The sequence below is a fragment of the Pelodiscus sinensis genome, chromosome 4 (assembly GCF_052426305.1).
Source record: "Pelodiscus sinensis isolate ZL-2025 chromosome 4, ASM5242630v1, whole genome shotgun sequence".
NCBI classification, from domain to species: Eukaryota; Metazoa; Chordata; order Testudines; family Trionychidae; genus Pelodiscus; species Pelodiscus sinensis.
In genome coordinates this window covers 75,464,898-75,484,157 of record NC_143055.1, presented here as the reverse complement: position 1 = coordinate 75,484,157, position 19,260 = coordinate 75,464,898, and the positions used below count along the sequence as shown (strand labels likewise).

The following is a 19,260-nucleotide window of genomic DNA, read 5'->3' as shown; positions in this document are numbered from 1 at the left end:
AGAGCAGGGTCAGCAGCCTGGTGCCCGCGAGGGAGCCCGACGTGGCACTTTAGAAGCTCGAGCCCTGTCCCCACCACGCAGGCGCTATAGCGGCCGAAGCAAACTCCGCGCTGGTTGGGTCCGGCCACGTGGCAACAACTGCCCCACACAGAACAGAACAGCAGGATCCTTTGTGGTGCAGGAGTTGCGAACCGGCAGGGGAGGGTCCCTCATGGCTATTTCTGCCCCCCGCACAAGCCCATTGGCCAGACCTGGACAATGGCAGCTGCGGGAACCCACCAATCACCGCTCCCCTCAGGCTTTTAATCCCCCAGCACATGGCCAGGCAACTCCTGTGGGAGAAACGCCGAGCAGAGCTTTTAGGTAAGTGTCCGGCCCCCCAGTCACTCCCACTCTGATATCTTCACCCACATAACCCTCATCCCAGACCCTGCACCCTAATCCCCTGCCCTGGGACACAGTCCAAACCCCCGGCCAGATCCGCTCCAGGCCTGCTGGTCCCCGGCCCGCTTGTGTGTTCCCCATCTGATTTTTCTGTAGGGTCAGTATCCCCTAACCCAAGAGAGGTTTCCCACCCCCTGCCACAAATAGAGGAGGCCCCTGCTTTATAACAGCCTGATTTATGACCCTCCCCCCACCACCATTATGACCTTTTTCCAAAGTGGGGAAGGGGCCAAAATCCCCCGACTTACGTCCTTGGCCTATTGTAAATGCAGGCTCGAGTTACAACTAGGGTTGCCAGGTGTCTGGTATTGGCACTGACAGTCCAGTATTTGTGGCTTCTGTCAGGTAAAAGAAACCCAGAAAATAGAGGACCAGTAAAATGTCTGGTATTTTCAGTTTTTCTCAGCTGGAAAGGCTCTTGGGACATTCTTCCCCTGCCATGTCTGGTGGGGATAGGGAGTGTGAGATTTAAAGGTGCCATGATTGTTTTTTTGGGGGGGGAGGAGGGTGCTTTTTTGCTCAACATTTGGACATCCCCCCCTTTTTATTAATGCAGATTTCATTTAAAAATGAATTACAATATAATTAGAATAAAAATTATCCAACTAAATTAAGTTTCTATCAAATTTACCCAATTCACATTTAATATGAAAATAGCCTGCAATTTATGCCTTATGTTTGACGCCTTTTTTTCTATTTTTTCTCCAAAGGGGGCCCAGAGAAATTGTGCCGCCCTGAGCCCGGCAAAACTCTCATCTGTCCCTGGTGGGGATTGTCAGAGTCCAAGGTACTTCATCCATACCTTCTGCTATTCCTAATCTAGGCACAGGAATTGTGACAAAGACACTACACAGGGACACTCCCCTAAAATAGAAGAATCCTTGTCTGCCTTATTAATGTGATTCAGGTACTTTTTTCTTTTGCCTGAGCCACACAAAAAAATGGCTGTACTGGGCACAAACAGAATCTGGCTTCTTACTTTTAAAAAAGTTTCTCCTTAGGTGAATATCCAAAACTTTGTAGAAAAGAAGCTGCTGCTTTTTCTAAAGATAATTTGCTTGCAATTGGGTAAGTTGCTTCTGATTTTTGAGGAGGTAAAGAGAATCTTAATTTTCAGTTGCTCATGAGGAAGTTCATATGCAGTACCTCTAGCTTAGAATTATCTGCTAATACACATATGACTCCACTTTCCTGAATTTCAGCAATATTTGTTAACAGAACCAGTCACCGTGACTGACACATAATGTCAGTTGAGATTTCTACCAGCAGCTTGTTGCTATGGTTAACTTCAACAAGAATGTCATGCCAAATGACAAGGCATGAAGGAAATCTGAATTATGACTTTTCTGCCTGTAAGATCTTGGCTCCTGTGTAGCCTGCAGCAACTTTGATCTTCATAGCATCGCCTACAACTTGCAGAACACGCTGAAATACTAAAAACATGCATACAGTGAATTTATACTTTTCTACCTGGATTTAATAGAGAATATTTGAAAAATAATTATAATGGAGTCTTTTCTAACAGTCTCCTGTGTAATATGAAAACATAACAAGGGCTGCCAGTCAGCTAGAAGCAGCTATAGAATGAGAGAAGTGTGGCTAGCTAATGTGATATGTCATTTTCTTCTAAACTTAAGTAGTGGCTGACCGGAATAAGAATGTATATGAATATGGTGCAGTATTTAGAACAATATCGAACACAGAGGTTATTTTTTAAAAAATGCCAATTATTATTTATATACTCATGAAACATGCTAAAATTTGAAGAAAACATCTGCCCCACCCTTTTCTGTTCACTCCGTATTCCTTTTATTTCATCGAGAGAGAACCTTTTTTTAAGCTAAACATATTGGGATGCTTCAACATTTAAAAGTTCGGGGATGGGGGGGTGGGAAGGAGAAGGAACAATATACTTCTGTATAGATTTTGGTTGGTTCATAAAGACATTTTGACCTATAACCCTCTTAGATTGTAAAGTTTGGAGCAGTTCATTAAAGCTTTGATTTGAAATCTATTTCCAGTGCTCTGCTTGAACAGTTCTTCTTTACTTACTGTTGATTATCCGTAATCTTATGATGCGGGCGAGGGTGGGAGGTGTTGCTGGTCTTGTAGCAGGCCTGAACATGGGAATTTCTCTGTGTGTGTGTGTGTGTGTGTGTGTGTGTTAAATGTGAACAGCAAGGGTAAAAATGCACCCCCTATGGTCTCCCACATAAGTGTACTCTAGCTGGGTAAGAGAACGCAGGAATGGTGTGTGTTGCCTGAGCTGTCCAGGGGAAGACTGGGTCTGATTTCCACCCCACTCTCCCACAGGAGTGAGACAGAATCAGCCCCTTGGGGGATCACACTGGGTGGTTTGCGTTCATACCCTTCGCACCTCACCTGAGTACAGGCCTGTGTAGATTATGCTGGATTTGTCTACTGCATTCAGAGTCTGTGATGGCTGGATCTTCGCAGGATCAGAGTCTTGACAAATTCTAAAGAATGCAGACATTGAAAGACTTGATTACAGCCAGTGCAAATACCAAGTGACTAGCTAGATTTGCTAAGCTACTAAAATGTGTTGGGCAAAGGGGTTCGCTGAAAGTTTTACACAGAGATTTGCAGGGATTAGGGTCTATGGACTATAGAAAGAGGGGTCTAGAAGATACATATGGGCATCAAGTGCAGCTTGGAGAAATTAGATTCTTGGGGTAGGTATTAGAGTTGCAGGAAAGAAAAGCTGAAAGAGCAGGATGGAGGATGAGCTGCAGTGAAGCATAGGAGGGAAAAAAATCTCATGTTAGTATAATCACCTAAGCTCATTGATGCTTAACTGGCATCAGACTCTGAATGCCCATGCTCTAAGTAAACATCACTAAATGTGATAGAAATACAGAAACCAATTAAAATGTGTTTTGGGAAGGTTTAAATTTGAGATCCACTTGGAACAGATTGTAGAAATAGACTTCAAAAGCAATGCTCTGACCAGTATCCAAACATACCCAGAATTTGTGAGAGGTGAAGGGTATTTGATTTAATGCCATTTCTAAGTGACTGTTCACAAGCCAAATCAAAAGCTGATTTAATGGATCTCCCCTCCATAATTAGAAAACCTTGTAAAATGTGTGCTATTATTGATGAACTTGTCAACAAGGTGTTGAAGGAAAAAATGTGGATGAAGAAATGATGAGGAAAAGAAAATCTTGAGATGACAAGAACATTCCATCACTTGCCTTGTCCTTATTTCATGTTACTGTCCTAATTCATTTAAAAATTATTCTGAGCCAAGACAAGCTTACAAAAATACAGTAGCCGATAAAGCAGAGCTGGATAGCTCTCATTCTAGCCTGTTCAACAAGGCATTTAAAGTACATGCTCAAATCCCCCTGAATTCAGTGTTTGAAATTAAGCACATACTATAGATAAGAAGGCTCATGTGCTCACAGTATCTATGGGCATGTTTAGAAATAAACTGCACAAACTGAGTTATGTCAATTGCATAGCTTATTTTGAAATAGCAAGTTTTGGTGCAGTCTAAACAGCACTTATTTTGAAATAGAGCACTCTTCCTTCAACCTCCCTCACTCCTCATAAAAGCTCCTTCTACATTATGAGCTTCTTCCGCAAAAGGAAATGCAAATGGAGCACTCATCTGCATATGTCACACTGTCATTTGCATTTCCTCCTCGGATCCCTTTTGTGCAAGAGGTTTTTGTGCAAAAAAGCGCTGTGTAGATGGCTCCTTTTTGCACAAAAACCCCCTTTTGCACAAGAGCCATTCATCTTCATTTTTGAGCAAGAATGGCTCTTGCACAAAAGAGGTTTTTTGCGCAAAAAGGAGCTGTCTACACAGCATTTTTTGCACAAAAACCTTGTGCAAAAGGGATCCAAGGAGGATATGCAAATGAGTGCTCCATTTGCACTTTCTCTTGAAGAGGCTCATAGTTTAGACTAGTGTTTCTTAAACTTTTTGAGACCACGGACTATCAAACAATATTTTTTTTATGCGGAACACCTATGAATTTTCTTTAAAAATATTGTTGTCAGACAAAAAGAGAAAAACAAAGAAGAAATCAAACAAAGTTGAGGTCATGGCACACCTGTAAGTTCATGGCACACCAGTGTTCCACGGAACATAGTTTAGGAAACACTGGTGTAGACATAGCAAAAATGAGGATTACAGGAGTTGGGATAAGAAGTCCTTCAGCTTGACAGTATTTTGACATTATGTTGAAATAACTGCTGGCTGTGTAGAAGCAGACTGTTATTTTGAAATGTTGCTGTGTAGACATAGCCTATATGTCCTAGAAACTAAGTCAATAAGGACTAAATTGCTTTCATGTTTCCAAGAATGAAACTTAAGCTCTTTTATGTCACTTAGGCCAGTAATCACCAACAAGTAGATTGGAATCTATTGGTGGATCTGGAGTCTCTAACAGAGGCACCTGACTGGTTTGGCTGGGAGGATATCAAGTACCAGCACTTCAGCTGCACCTCATCCCCACTGCTGTGCTGCTCCCACCCTCTACCTTGGAGCTGCCCCTGGGAGCCTCCTGCTTGCTCTACAGGGTGAGGAGGCAGAAAAGGGGGGACACTAATATCAGGGTGTTGCCCTTCTCCCACCCTCGTACCCCATCGCCACAGACTGAGCTGGAGAGAGCCTTGGAGAATGGGTAGGATAGGACTGGGCCTTGAAAAGGTGGGACAAGGGTTTTTGGATCTGAGCTAGATCCTGGAGTGACTTCAATTCAAATAGTGATCTCATGCTTAAAAAGGTTGGAGACCACTGACTTAGGTCTTTTGAAAAGTTAACCCTGTGATGTCTAGTTATTGAATCAAATTTGAGGTTCCCCCTGAAATAGGTAAACACATTCTGACAAACTGGAGAAATGCAAACCACATACCAAAGCAAACTTCAAAACAGGTTCAAAACTGGTTGTCTGTTTTACTTTTCCCAATTAATTACTATTATTTCTCAGGTTCATGAATCTCTAGTTTTAGATGATCCATTAGCAGGAAATGTCTGAGTAAACTCAAAAGTAGGGAGCCTGTTCTAAGAATTTTGCTTATGGGACAGGTTTGACTAATTAGATGTGATTCAAATACAAGAAACCCCTGACATGCGACCACCTGAGTTCTGACCCCTTGCACTTATAACCATTTTTGTAAGTGCAGAAGGGAGTGAAAACCCCCAACTTTCATCCTTGGCCTACCTTTACGATGGCGCACGGCGCATATTGTAAATAAGGGTTTGAGTTACGACGCCCCTGACTTGCAACACTTACCCAGGAACCAATTGCATCTCATGTTGTGGGCCACCTGTAAACATTCAGTATATAGCAGTTTTATAAAATAAGGCCATTTATTTTCTAAAGTTAGATCACCACAAAGTTTCCCTGTCATTTAATGCAGCCTGATGGCTGGTAAACTTTAGACCCAACCTAATTCTAATATTGATATATACTTTATATATCTTTTTTTAAAAAAATAAAAAGGCAGGAGCACTGCTCTGTTTGTTGGAAATGCAAAAGTAGTAAATAGATAACTTTAACATGTCATATTCAGTTCTGTCTTAACAGCAGATTACACAGAGATTTTCACAGAGAAGAGCCTGTTCTAATATTGGTTTCGTTTTATTTATTTTCTATATGCTTCAAGCAGAGAGTTTTTATTTCAGTGCAAAGAGAGTCCTTCTTAGAAAGGTATGTTTTATTGAAAACATTTTCTTTAGTGCCTTCTGCCTCTGCAAGCCATCCGCAAAGCAAACTGAAATCTAACAGAATGCAGAAAGCAAACTACAGCACTGGGAGAGGACCAAAGACCTGTTTTAACTTTTTACAGTACATAGAGCAGCATCTCTCCCCCTCACGCTCTCCCTCAGTGATCGCTCTTTATTCTCCAAGATCCTCTCTCCTGGACACAGGGGCATGTAAAAGTAATAATCCGTCAAAGAGGCTACCCATGGAGCAAGGTATAAATGAACAGTATCTCTCCCATTGTGTTGTTTGCTTCCTTATTTTGTCTGTCATTCTCTGCCTGTCCTTTTGTCCATCAAAAATAGTGATACTCATGCATCTTTCACTAGGCTAAAAAGTATTAATGATAATTAAATATAACTAGGGGATACAAGAAGATTATTGTGTGTATGTTCTTTTCATGATAAGTGAGATGTAAAAGAGATTAAATCAGTACTGGTGTTCTAAAATAGTACTGTTCAAATAGTGCTACATTGAAGCTGATTAGGGAACTTTTAGTGTTCACTAGCAGGGTCTACTCAAACCAATTAGTGCCCAATACAGGGGGGTATTTTAGAAATCACAGTCTCATAGTGTGTTCTGTCACTATTTATTTCGTTGAAAATTAGCCCTTAATCCCAAATCTTGGAAGATAAGACTTTACCAAATATTAAACCAGTGTGCATTCTTTTTACAGGGTTGGATAATGAACTCTTCCTCCTCTTTCTATCAAAATCTACCCAGTTTCTCCAGTAACTTCCTACCATCAACTCTAGTCTGTGATGTCCTCTTACAAAACACCAATATATTGATCCTATAACAAACAGCCGTGTTGGCTTTTCCCTGAGACTGGGACTGCTTTGGCTTTTCAGAATGTATATTCTCTTGGGCTTTCCCATAAAAAGCATGTAGGGATTCAATAGCATTCCGAAGCATGTAGGTTTTGAAATGATAAACCAATATTGTGTCCAACAGAAGTCTGCTAGGCTTCGTAACTAGATATCAAATAAAAGAGGCTATGGCTGTTGGGCATGTTATTTTTGGAGTATTAGTGATATAAGAGTCTGGAACAAGTTGGAGAATTGATGTTCTGAATGTTAAGGGATAGTTAGCTGAGCTTAAATGAAACTGTATAAGCAAGATGGAGGAGAGTTCCACTTTGTTTAGTTCCATAAATACTACACCCACTAGGGGTATGTCTACACTGCACTTATGTCCACAGTGAAATCACATTCTTTTGGGGAAAAAATCAAAAGAACAGAGGGGGTTTTCCAACATAGGCTTCTTCCCTCTAGAAAGAGGTTTACCAATTTCCAAAAGTGCTCTTTCAGAAAAAGGCCTGTGTGGACGGGGAAGAAGGGCTCTTTTGAAAGAAGAGGAAAAAGCAGAGGTGTCCAGGAGGCCACTCCGTCCATAGTAATCACAGCTTGAATGCAAGATAGTTTCCACACTGAATGGACGCTATCTTTCAATAAAGCAGATCGCTTTTTCTATGCACTTTTGCTGTGTAGACACTCTTTGGAAGAAGTCTTTTCAGAAGATCTCTTCCAAAAAAGCTTCTTCTGAAAGAAGCCTGCAGTCTAGACATAGCCTCGGTGTCACATCAAGAGCAAAAACCTCTTTTTGCCTTATCCATGCCTGAAGGCATTCACTGCTGACAGCTGTTTGTGGAAGAAACCAGTTTAGAGCAGCTGTCAATACTTTTCACGCACATGGTGGGCAGAAGGGTTTACAGAGAAGAATGTGTATGGGGAGGGGCAGAAGGGAGTTCCTGGATTTTCTGCTTATAAGGAGTTTAATGAAGTTCTAATATGTTAGAAGATAAACAGGAGAGGAAAAAAACACACAATATGCAGGGATGACATCTGCATATTAACCACTATCTGAGTCTTCCCACAACAGCATAAAAGATACTCCATTCTCTGTATGCACTAGGAACCATATGGTTTCCTAACCTTTCCTGATAAGTGGGCAGTTTTGGGGAAAAACTGTAGGGCAGAAATAGACTAAATCCAGAGTACCTGCAGAAAATAATTAAACAGGAATTGCTGTACTAGAGAATTGCTGCACTAGAGAAGAGGGATTGTAAAAGGGGGACCAATTGGGACCACTTCCAACATCCCTCAAGCCCAGAACTGTCCAGGAAAGAACCTCTTCCTCTTTGGCAACACAAGGAGCAATGTGCATTCCACAACCATGTAGGTTTTGTGAAGGAAATTGCAGAGAGAAGCCAGCCAGACATTCAAATCAGAGCAGAAGGGGGTGAATAACTGATTTTTCAATATGGCCAGAAAAAAATATTGGTTCAGTTCCAAAAAGTCTGGCAATTTTATTAACCAATGAGAAAAGTATGTGCAGGCACTCACCCTGAAGATGGGATTTGTATCTGCATGGAATATGAGTGACTGCAGTTGAATCTCTACTATGGAGCAGGGACTTACCTCAAATTGCATCATGCCTAATTATGCATTCCAACTATCTGGCTATTCTGGAGTGCAAAGATGGTGTTTACTCTCAACCTTTCTTGTTGAAATGGTTCCACTTTTTATAGGTACATAAATATTAAATAGGCCAAAGAGAGAGTGACTGTATCCTGGTGATTATGGAACATATGTGGAAGGTAGGAGTTGGGGATTCAAATCTTTTCTTAGCCAGTTTCAGAGGAAGGATTTAATCCACATCTTCTACCTCTGAGATGAGTGTCTTAATCACCAGACTATAGAGCTCCTCTGACTCTCTTTAGTCCAATGAAATTGAACAACTTCAATAAGAAAGATTGAAAGCAACTCATCCTAGAACAGCCTATGGCCTGGAGGTTAGGCTGTTCACCTGGGAGGAGCGAAATCTGTGTTCAAATATCTATGCCAGAGAGGAGAGAAATAGATCTCTCACATCCCAGTTAACTACCATAATCACTTGGCTAAAGGAGCACACACAGTTTTCCAGAGCTGGCTCTGAAAACCTTTGTCCTTACTGAAACTAATCAGGTGAACTTCACAAATTAGCTTGGGTTGATGAAAACTGCATTTTTGGCCAATAAGTTATTCCTCAAAAGCAAGCAAATAAATAAAACACTCAACTTTAGCAGGACAGCAGAAAGCAAGGGTGTCAGACCACTTTCAGCACTTGGAACTTTTACTTCTTTGCTCTGATTGTTTGTTTGGTTTTTCCATCCCCTTTTTTTCCTTATCTTTCCATCTAGGTGCTTCCCTTCTAATGTAACCCCCAGAAATGATTTAAATAAAGCAAAAAATGCAGAATAAACATAACATTTCCTACCAGTGCACAGTTCACTCAGGCTACAACTACACTACAAGTTTTCTCAGCAAAGAATATGCTAATGAGGTATTTATTTGCATGAGTCACAATCTCATTTGTATATTTTCTGCTGATCCGTTTTTGCTCTAGGGGTTTTTGTACAAAAACAAGCAGTGTGGATATTTTCTCTTTGCGCAAACCCCCCTTTTCCTGCAAGATCAGTATACCTCCTTTTTGGGGGCATAAGGATCTTGCAGAAAAAGGGGTTTGTGCACAAACCCCCAGCGCAAAAATGGATCGGCAGAAAATATGCAAATGAGATCATGAGTCATGCAAATGAGTTCCTCATTAGCATATTTTTTTGCTGAGAACTCGTAGTGTAGATGTTGCCTCAGCGTGCATGTACTATATCTGTCTTGGCTATTCACATAACAGTGACATTCTTGGTGGATTCCTAGGCACAACCATAATAAACATGATAAATTACATTCAGAATAAACAGAGACATTTGTCACTTGTAAGACAAGTGTGTAAAGTCCATGCTAATATTCCTTATCATATTTCTTTCCCAATTCCTATGCCTCAGCTAACCCCTCTACTCAACTTTAGACCAGAGTTTAGACTTTTCAGGACTTTGATATATAACTATTAAAAACCTAGTTAAATGTCTGAGAATTAAGGTAATGGTTTCCCTTTAATGATTTTGTATTTATCTGTATCATCTAGATTTAGTATACATACTGAAGTTAACTCTTGAAAAAAATGGTGAATACTGTTAACTCTGTTTTTTGCCCTCATCTTCAGGATTTTTCCCTAAATGTTAGTACTTATATTTGAACTTGCTGTAGTAACAAGTGTAGTCCCCTTACTAAAGAGGCCTCTCACTTTTTTATGGGAGGATCCTTTGTGCTGCAATCTAGCCCTAGAGACTACAACTCCCATGAACCCTTGAAGAAAAAGGAAGAAACAGGGGCTGGTCCAGGCATTTTGGGAGAGAGAGAGAGAGAGAGACTCTCACCATTTTGGAGAGAGGAGCCAGGCTGCTGTGGAGGAGCCTTTGCTCAGTCCAGGAGCTGTTGTGTTGAAGAAAATGCCTGGGACTGAGAGCCTGTGGGGCTTGGATCTAGCAGGCTGCTGATTGTCCCTGGAGGGGAGAGACTCTGGCTGTGCCTGTGGCTGAGAAGAGCTACATAAAACCTGCACACAGGAGGAAACTGTGAGTAACTGGGCTCTTTGGGAAAATGCTGTCTGGGACAGACCTCTGAGATATAGACTAATTCTGAGTCCAAAGAGAGGTAAAGTGACCAGCCCAGTGAGCCAGAGCTGCTGGCATTTGGTGGAGCATGGTCCAAAGGCAGAGGGATTTTGCAGATGGCTACTCATCTTGGATTCACACACATAAGATCTGCACAGGACTGCTTCCACTCCAGCTGCAGACCTTTGAGCGCACCCATGCAAGCATCTGGGACTCTGAATCCAGAGGGGTGCACACTCTGGGGAGGGATAAATGACGGCAGTGCAAATGCCAGATAAGTTCCCTTTATTTCTGTGTACTTTAATTTATTTTATTTGCTTTTAATCTGTTAAACCCTATGGGTGCATCTAGACTGGCAAGATTTTGCACAAAAGTGGCCGCTTTTGTGCAAAAACTTGCCAGCTGTCTACACTGGCCACTTGAATTTGTGCAAGAGCACCGACTTTCTAATGTAAGAATTCATTGCTTCTTGCTCAAATACTTTGATGCTCCCACTCAAGGATAAGCCCTCTTGCACAAGAAAACTTGCGCAAGAGAGCCAGTGTAGATAGGCACCTTAATTTTTTGGGCAAGAAAGCCCGATGGCTAAAATGGCCATTGGAGCTTTCTTGCGCAAAAGCGCATCTATCCCGGGCACAGATGCTTTTACGCAAAAGCACTTTTTGCACAAAAGCATCCATGCCAATCTAGACGCTCTTTTGCGGAAATACTTTTAACGGAAAAACTTTTCTGTTAAAAGTATTTCTGCAAAATTATGCCAGTCTACACCCAGCCTATTTGTTTAAGTAAAGGAGTGTTAATTCTAATTTAATCAATTAGATGTATGTTATTTATAATTGTTGTCTTGTAGTTGGAGCCAGATTATTGCTGGAATATTTTTATTCCTGGAGGCTTCCAAAGCACACCATTAAGTGCATACAGGGCCATCCAGGTGGAGGCACTGCCATTGTATATCCTTTAGGAGTAAGGAATTGCAGCAAGGAGGTGCATAGGGAATCCCCAACTAAACAACATCATCACTGTGATACTCGGGATATCCTTTTATGTTAAAAACATCAGGTGCCCAGGCACACATGTCAGTGTGACCTGCTCCCGAGTAACCCGGGGAGGAAAAGGGGGGTTACACAAGATATAGTCATGTATGCACACACACATTCACTCGCCTGGCCTTTCTTCTGAATACACTTACACATTGTTTCTAGATCCTTAGTATGAGAAATGTGTGGTTGTTCCACAGTCTCTATCAAATTCTGCTTGAGTATTTGCAATGTCACTGAGCAATTTGCATAGCCTGAAGCAATTTTTATCCTCTCTTCTTGTCCAGTGATGTAAGGGAACCTGCAATCTAAAGCTAACAGTGGCTCAAGTACTCTGGAGCACAGCCCTTACAGCTGACTCTTCTGATGCTAGAACTAATCCATCACTGAGTTTTTCAGTTTGGCTCCCATGCCTCCTATTTATAAATTGTTTCCCTTCCCTTTATGCTCCCATTGGTTTCACTCTTAGTGCATACCTGTGGGTATGTCCTGCTAGAATGCTTGCCCCCAAAGGAAATTAGGTCTTAGATGCTATATAGATAATGAGCACATCATCCAGTACCCATTGCACCCAATTGCTGGATAATTTTGGCCTATCCAGCAGTCATCTTGCCCAATCCAGGAAGTCTACAAGTATACAGTGTGCCCCCAGATCTAAAAACAAGGCATGACGTATCTCCCCCACTATTTCTCGACTTATGTTAACCATTAAATGGTGCAATGCAAACATGTGTATTACATCTTTCTATCTTAACTGCAGAGTGTAAATCACAAGTATGCATGGTCTGTGTCTATCTTATTCAGGTTCTTCATCTGACATTGATGTCACATTAGTAAAATTGCTGTAGCTTGAAATATGAGATTATACATTTCTTATGCATTAATTATGTTAGGAGTGATGTAAATCTTTCAGCCCTCGTTACTAATTTGTTAATACTATAATGAAATGGATACATGAAGTTCTAGGAAATATAAAGCATATATCTCTTTTATTGTGAAAATTTTATGCTGAATTATCATTAAAAACCAACAAAACAGATATTTCTAACACTTTCACAGATAACAATAGAGAAAGCAATTAGCTTTAAATTCCACTTACTAGCTGAATTCCCTCTCTGATCCATTCCCTAATTATTGTTTGAAGAAGGCTGGGGTAGATCAATGGTTGAATGTAAGTGTTATTTGCTTCTCTCCTTTTTAGTATGAGGCATTGACTCTGTTGTTTTAATTTTTGCATCGATAGAGAAACCAACAGTGGTGAATTCATGAGGAGTTGATAATTTGGCTAAAAAGATGTCCTTTTTGTGAAAAACACCTCAACATCTTTAAGGCAGAATGTTACATTTCAATGAAGAGCTTATTGTTATAAGCCAAAATTATTAAATCTTTCTATGATGTTCCCTCTCATTCTCCAAAGAAAAGGTTTTAGTGAAATATTTAAATCTGTCTTGATATTTGGGAATGAATTTTAAATGCAGTTCTGATACAAAGAGATCTTGCATCTGATATTTATAGTGATTGCCATACCATGCTGTACAGGAGTTGACTGAATTACCAATAGAGATACTATTGAAATTTAGCAGTAAAACTATCCCTTAGGATTTTTTTATAAGTGTATTGTTCCTCTTTATAAAAAGGAGTATTAATTCACTTCTCTTGGCAAATGTTTTACTCTGGCTGCAATGTAGAACAAATTCCAGCAGAAAATTTACTGCATCATTATATTTTACTGATATATAGTCACATTGGCTGTTTCCTGATTTGGAATCAACTGAGTAGCTTGTTGGTGTCAAAACTGTTGAAGAGAGATAGAAAAGTAAATATGATTTCATTTATCTGGGGGAGGACAAAAAAAGCCCTTTGTTTTTTACCTTGATATTTAAACCTGTCAGTCAATTTATTTTTTTTTCTTTTTAAAACTAACATGATAAATGATCTGCAATTAACATGTTGGTTTTATTTTTACCCTCCATGGAGAATGAAACACCATGGCTGTGTCTAGACTGGCATGATTTTCCGCAAATGCTTTTAATGGAAAAGTTTTTCCATTAAAAGCATTTGTAGAAAATCATGCCAGTCTAGACATAGCCCATATGTCTCATGAAGATACACTGAAAAATAATTACACAGGAATGATATGTTTTAAAATGGATATAAGAACATAAGAATGGCCATACTGGGTCAGACCAAAGGTCCATCTAGTCCAGTACCCTGTCTGCTGACAGTGGCCAATGCCAGGTGTCCCAGAGGGAATGAATTGAACAGGTAATAATCAAGCAATCTCTCTACTGCCATCCATCTTCACCCTCTGACAAACAGAGGCTAGGGACACCATTCCTTACCCATACTGGTTAATAACCATTAATGGACCTCCATGAATTTATCTAATTCTCTTTTAAACCCTGTTACAATCCTAGCCTTCACAACCTCCTCAGGCAAGGAGTTCAACAGATTGAATATGTACTATGTGAAGAAGAACTTCCTTTTATTTGTTTTAAAACTGCTGCCCATTAGTTTCATTTGGTGGCCCCCAGTTCTTATATTATTGGAACAAGTCAATAGCTTTTCCTTAATCACTTTCTCCACACCACTCATGATTTTATATACCTCTATCGTATCCCCCCTTAATCTCCTCTTTTCCAAGCTTAGAATCCTAGTCTCTCTAATCTCTCCTCATATGGGACCCATTCCAAACCCCTTCTCATTTTAGTTGCCCTTCTCTGAACCTTTTCTAATCCCAGTATATCTTTTTTGAGATGAGGAGACCACATCTGTACGCAGTATTCAAGATGTGGGCATACCATGCATTTATATAAGGGCAATAAGATATTCTCTATCTTTTTTTTTTAATGATTCCTGTTTGCTTTTCTGACTGCCGCTGCACACTGCATGTACATCTTCAGAGCTATCCACGATGACTCCAAGATCTCTTTCCTGATTAGTTGTAGCTAAATTAGCTCCCATCATATTGTAGGTATAGTTGGGGTTATTTTTTCCAATGTGCATTACTTTACATTTAGAAACATTAAATTTCATTTGCCATTTTGTTGTCTAGTCACTTAGTTTTGTGAGATCTTTTTGAAACTCTTCATAGTGTGCTTTAGTCTTAACAACCTTGAGCAGTTTAGTATCATCTGCAAACTTTGCCACCTCACTGTTTACTCCTTCCTCCAGATTGTTTATGAACAAGTTGAATAGGATTGGTCCTAGAACTGACCCATGGGGAACACCACTAGTTACCCCTCTCCATTCTGAAAATTTACCATTTATTCCTACCCTTTGTTTCCTGTCTTTTAACCAGTTCTCAGTCCATGAAAGGATCTTCCCTCTTATCCCATGACAACTAATTTATGTAAGAGCCTTTGGTGAGGGACATTGTCGAAGGCTTTCTGAAAATCTAAGTACACTGTATCTACTGGATCCTCCTTGTCAGCATGTTTGTTTGACCCCTTCAAAGAACTCTAATAGATTAGGAAGACATGCTTCCCCTTTACAGAAACCATGTTGACTTTCGCCCAACAAATTATGTTCTTCTATGTGTCTGACAATTTTATTCTTTCCTATTGTTTCAACTAATTTGCCTGGTACTGACATTTGACTTACCTGCCTGTAATTGCCAGGATCGCCTCTAGAATCCTTTTTAAATATTGGCGTTACATTAGCTATCTTCCAGTTCTTGGGTACAGAAGCTGATTTAAAGGATAGGTTACCAACCATAGTTAATAGTTCCGCAATTTCACCTTTGAGTTCCTTCAGAACTCTTGGGTGAATGCCATCTGGTCTCGGTGACTTGTTACTGTAAAGTTTATCAATTAATTCCAAAACCTCCTCTAATGATACTTCAATCTGTGACCAGTCCTCAGAGTTGTCACTTACAAAGGACGGGTCAGGTTTGGGAATCTCAGCTGTGAAGACTGAAGCAAAGAATTCATTTATTTTCTCCACAATGACTTTATTGTCAGTAAGTGCTCCACTTAGATTGTCCACTTAGCATAGTGATCTGGTCAGCCTCTGCACCCCGTCCCCCCCCCCCCCAACTCTGGCAGGAACGTCTCCTCTTTGCTTTCACAAAGACTGCCACCACGCAGGAATGTTCCACTTGCTGAGGTCCAGCCAAGTGAGGAGACAATGGAACCTCCCCTGGAAAACCACACAGGCACCCTGCAATACCATGCAGGCCCTGCTTAGCCTGGTGTTAAAACATTCCTTGGTGGGGTCAAGGCGTCCGGTGTAGGGCTTCATAACCTAGGGGAGCAGAAGTTAGTTCGTGTTCCCAACTGGTGTAGTCGGCGAAAAAGGTGCCGGCGTGGAGCTTCTGGAAACAGCTGGAATTTTAGAAGACATGTGCACCATGTACCTTCCCTGACCACCCATGCGAAGATGTTGCTAAACTGGCCACAGTGGTCAATGAGGGCTTGCAGTAAAGTAATCCTTCTGGTTAATGTTCTCAGATGCCTGGTGGTCGGGGGCCTAGATGGAGATGTAGGTGATGTCAAAAGCCCCCCTGCAGTTGGGGAATCCCAAGGCCGTAAATGCAACCATGATGAGGTCTACATCTCCCAGGTTGATGACTCTGTGCAGTAGGACAGTGTTGATGGCCCACACCAGCTGCAGGAGAAGATAAACAGAGAATCACAGGGTTTCCAGGGCCCTCAAGAAGCCCCCAAACTCACCCCTCCTTTCTGCCCCTTCCCCCACATACATCAGGAGGAACCCCAACTTGCCCCATCCTATCAGGGCTTTGTGAAGGTAGGACTGAAAAACCTCCCATGGAGGGGGCTTCCATCACCACCCTTTTCTTGGGGAACCCCATTCCAGAAGTTCAGTTCTCCACCCTTCTGGTACAATAACACAAGAGTTAGACCCTACCTGAAGTGCTTCTGGGTAACCTTAAATGCGATTCAGCGTCCAATGAGCGTGGACTTCCTATTTCAAAATAGCTCAGTGCTATTGTGATAGTGAGTCTACACAGCAAATGCACACTTCAAAATAAACTATTTTGAAATATTTCCTCTGAAATAACTTATTCTGAAATAAGTGTACAGTGTAGACATGTCTGAAGAGAGCACTGAGGAGCTGAGTCCTCTTACTGCCTATCACCATCTGAATAATCCAGTAGCAACCGAATGCTTCATCAAACAGGTCTGGCTGGACTGAATGTAAAACTACTTTTGTGGGTGTCACCAAGAAAAAAATATATTTGAGATATAAATACACAGCACATTCATAACATCAGATACAAATATATGTGTACAACAACAGGATCATCATATTTATTAGTTTATAATATTTCCATTGACATATTACATAATATTTTGTCCGATTTAGTGCAATAATAAAATAAATTGTCTTTATTTCAAACAGCATCTCACAGTATCTGTCTGAATCAGTTTATTGATCATATGTTTATTGATAGCATGTAGAGTTCCTAATTTAAAGTCTAGAGACATATAAAACCTATTCCCTTCATGAATGTTTCAAAGAGATTAATGAAGGCATATAGACTGTATAAGAAACAGCCAGAGTTTTTAATGACTTCTTTGTGTCTCAATTGCTTTACCTGCAAAGAGGTAATAATAATACTTTGTGAAGAACTGTGAGATATTGTATTTACATAGTTCCTAGCAGCCCAAACTACTTTACACATTTCTTCCAGCACTGAAATGCCACCACCATTATGGTGGAAAGTATCAGATGTTTACCAGGAACACAATGGAATGCTGTATATTTTAGCACAGAAAATAGAGTACCACTATATCCAATTGAAATTTCATGGGAGAGCTATAGATAGCCTGGGTATCCTTGTAAATTCCAATTCTTGTAATTGTATTCTGACTAACAGTTTTATACCTGTGGAAAAAATCCCATGTGACATTCAATAAGAAGTGTCCACGATCTGAATTTTGTGTCTTGTTCCAAAACCAGCGCTTCAGGAACCATTGCACTTCCTGTCTCAGTACTGTAAATAACCACAAAAATGAATCAAGAATATCCTTAATATATGTAAATGTGAGATACTTACAAGTTTATTTTTACAGACTTCTTGGGGGAAAATGTATCCTGGTGTCTATTGATTTTTAATAGAGGTACAAAGATATGAATTTGATCCATTATGAAGTTCTGATTTTTATAGAAGGAAATAATGATAATAACTCTACTGTTCAGCAACTGTTTCAGATTTTTTTTTCTTTTATGAGTTTAAGTTGCTTCATTGGAATTAATACAACCCATGTATAATTTTAAGGAGTATCAGAAATATCCATTCATTAAGGTTTTAATTCCATTTAAGGATTCTAGTAATATTGTAAACAAAAAAATTATATACAGTTGAGAGGCACATTTTTTCCTTATCTTGAAATCCTGAGGCATTCTTTGATCTAAATTGGCATTACTACTATTAAAGCAGGCAACATCAGTTCCGTGTGTTTAATGAAATCATGCTAAATTGATGCAAGAATACTCTTCTGTCGAAGTCTGTAATACACCTCAACGAGAGGAAGAAGCTAGGTTGCCAGGAATGCATCTCCCATTGGTATAACATAGTGTGAACACAGCTATGGATTTGATCTAAACTACATCAAGTTAAGAGTGTTAATTAGTGTAACAAATTGACTTACAGTATTAGTGTAGACCAAGCCTCAATAGCACTTTCTCCGGCAACAGTAACTTTGAAAATCATGGAAGCCAATGAAATAAAACACAAAATCAAGAACAGTAATGGCATAAAATGATTACATTTTAATATGTGAATGGTAGAATTCCCAAAATGGCTGGAAAGCTTATCTCATGTTAAATTCCTATGTGTTTGCCTGCCTAGTGTTATTACTGGTTTAGATGCTTCTTATTATAGAGTTGCTCAGTGGAAAAAACACTTAATATCTTGGTTGAGAATTGTACTTGCTTTACATAAGAGGGTCAAAGCAAATTAAAGCAGCTCATTTAAAATAAATGAAAATCAAGGAAGTGGGTCTTTCTTTCACGTTTTGAAGGTGTGGAGGGGATTAATTTCTTTCTCCTAATAAGGAAAGTATACACAGTGGAAAGAGATGTGAAGTAATATCCTTATGGGGATGAAAAGGTCACTCTTCATTCTTAAGGATAAGATGCAGACAAGTGTTCTGTATACTGACATCCTTGTGCGTTCTACTTTAGAACATGCATAGAGAGAATAGGGTCATAAGTTGCCTCTCCCATATATGGAAGTCCCATTGACTACTACTGGTCAACTTCAGCACAGATTTTTACCCAGTGCATTGCCCATGAATCCATAGGAATTCAAAAAGAGTAAATATATACTGAAATTGGATCAAAAGCACTGAGTACAGACTCAGAGCAGAACAAAGTAAGGTAGGAAGTGAATTGAACATTATGTGTAATAGATTCCCTGCAGACTGTACTTGTGCAGTGCTTTTCCTTTGGTTCAAGTAATAAAAGATTGGCTGGAGAAGTGAAAGACCTCTTTTCCAGCACCACAGAGGAATTTTCCATATAAATTATTTTTAATTGCACATTCATTCTTGTATAGAAGTTTAAGCAGGGATATGTGACA

At 40.1% G+C, this 19,260-nt stretch overlaps 1 long non-coding RNA gene across 2 annotated transcripts in view; it reads left to right on the top strand.

The window, feature by feature from the left end:
• The window catches only part of LOC142829615 (uncharacterized), a 129,130-nt gene that overhangs the window by 36,772 nt on the left and 73,098 nt on the right, over positions 1-19,260 (top strand). The window contains exon 3 of one of the 2 annotated variants that reach the window (XR_012904199.2): positions 1,155-4,110. The exons of the other annotated variant lie outside the window; for it this stretch is intronic. This is a non-coding gene — a long non-coding RNA (uncharacterized LOC142829615). Of the gene's footprint in view, positions 1-1,154; positions 4,111-19,260 lie in introns of those variants that run through there. 2 annotated transcript variants of the gene reach the window in all.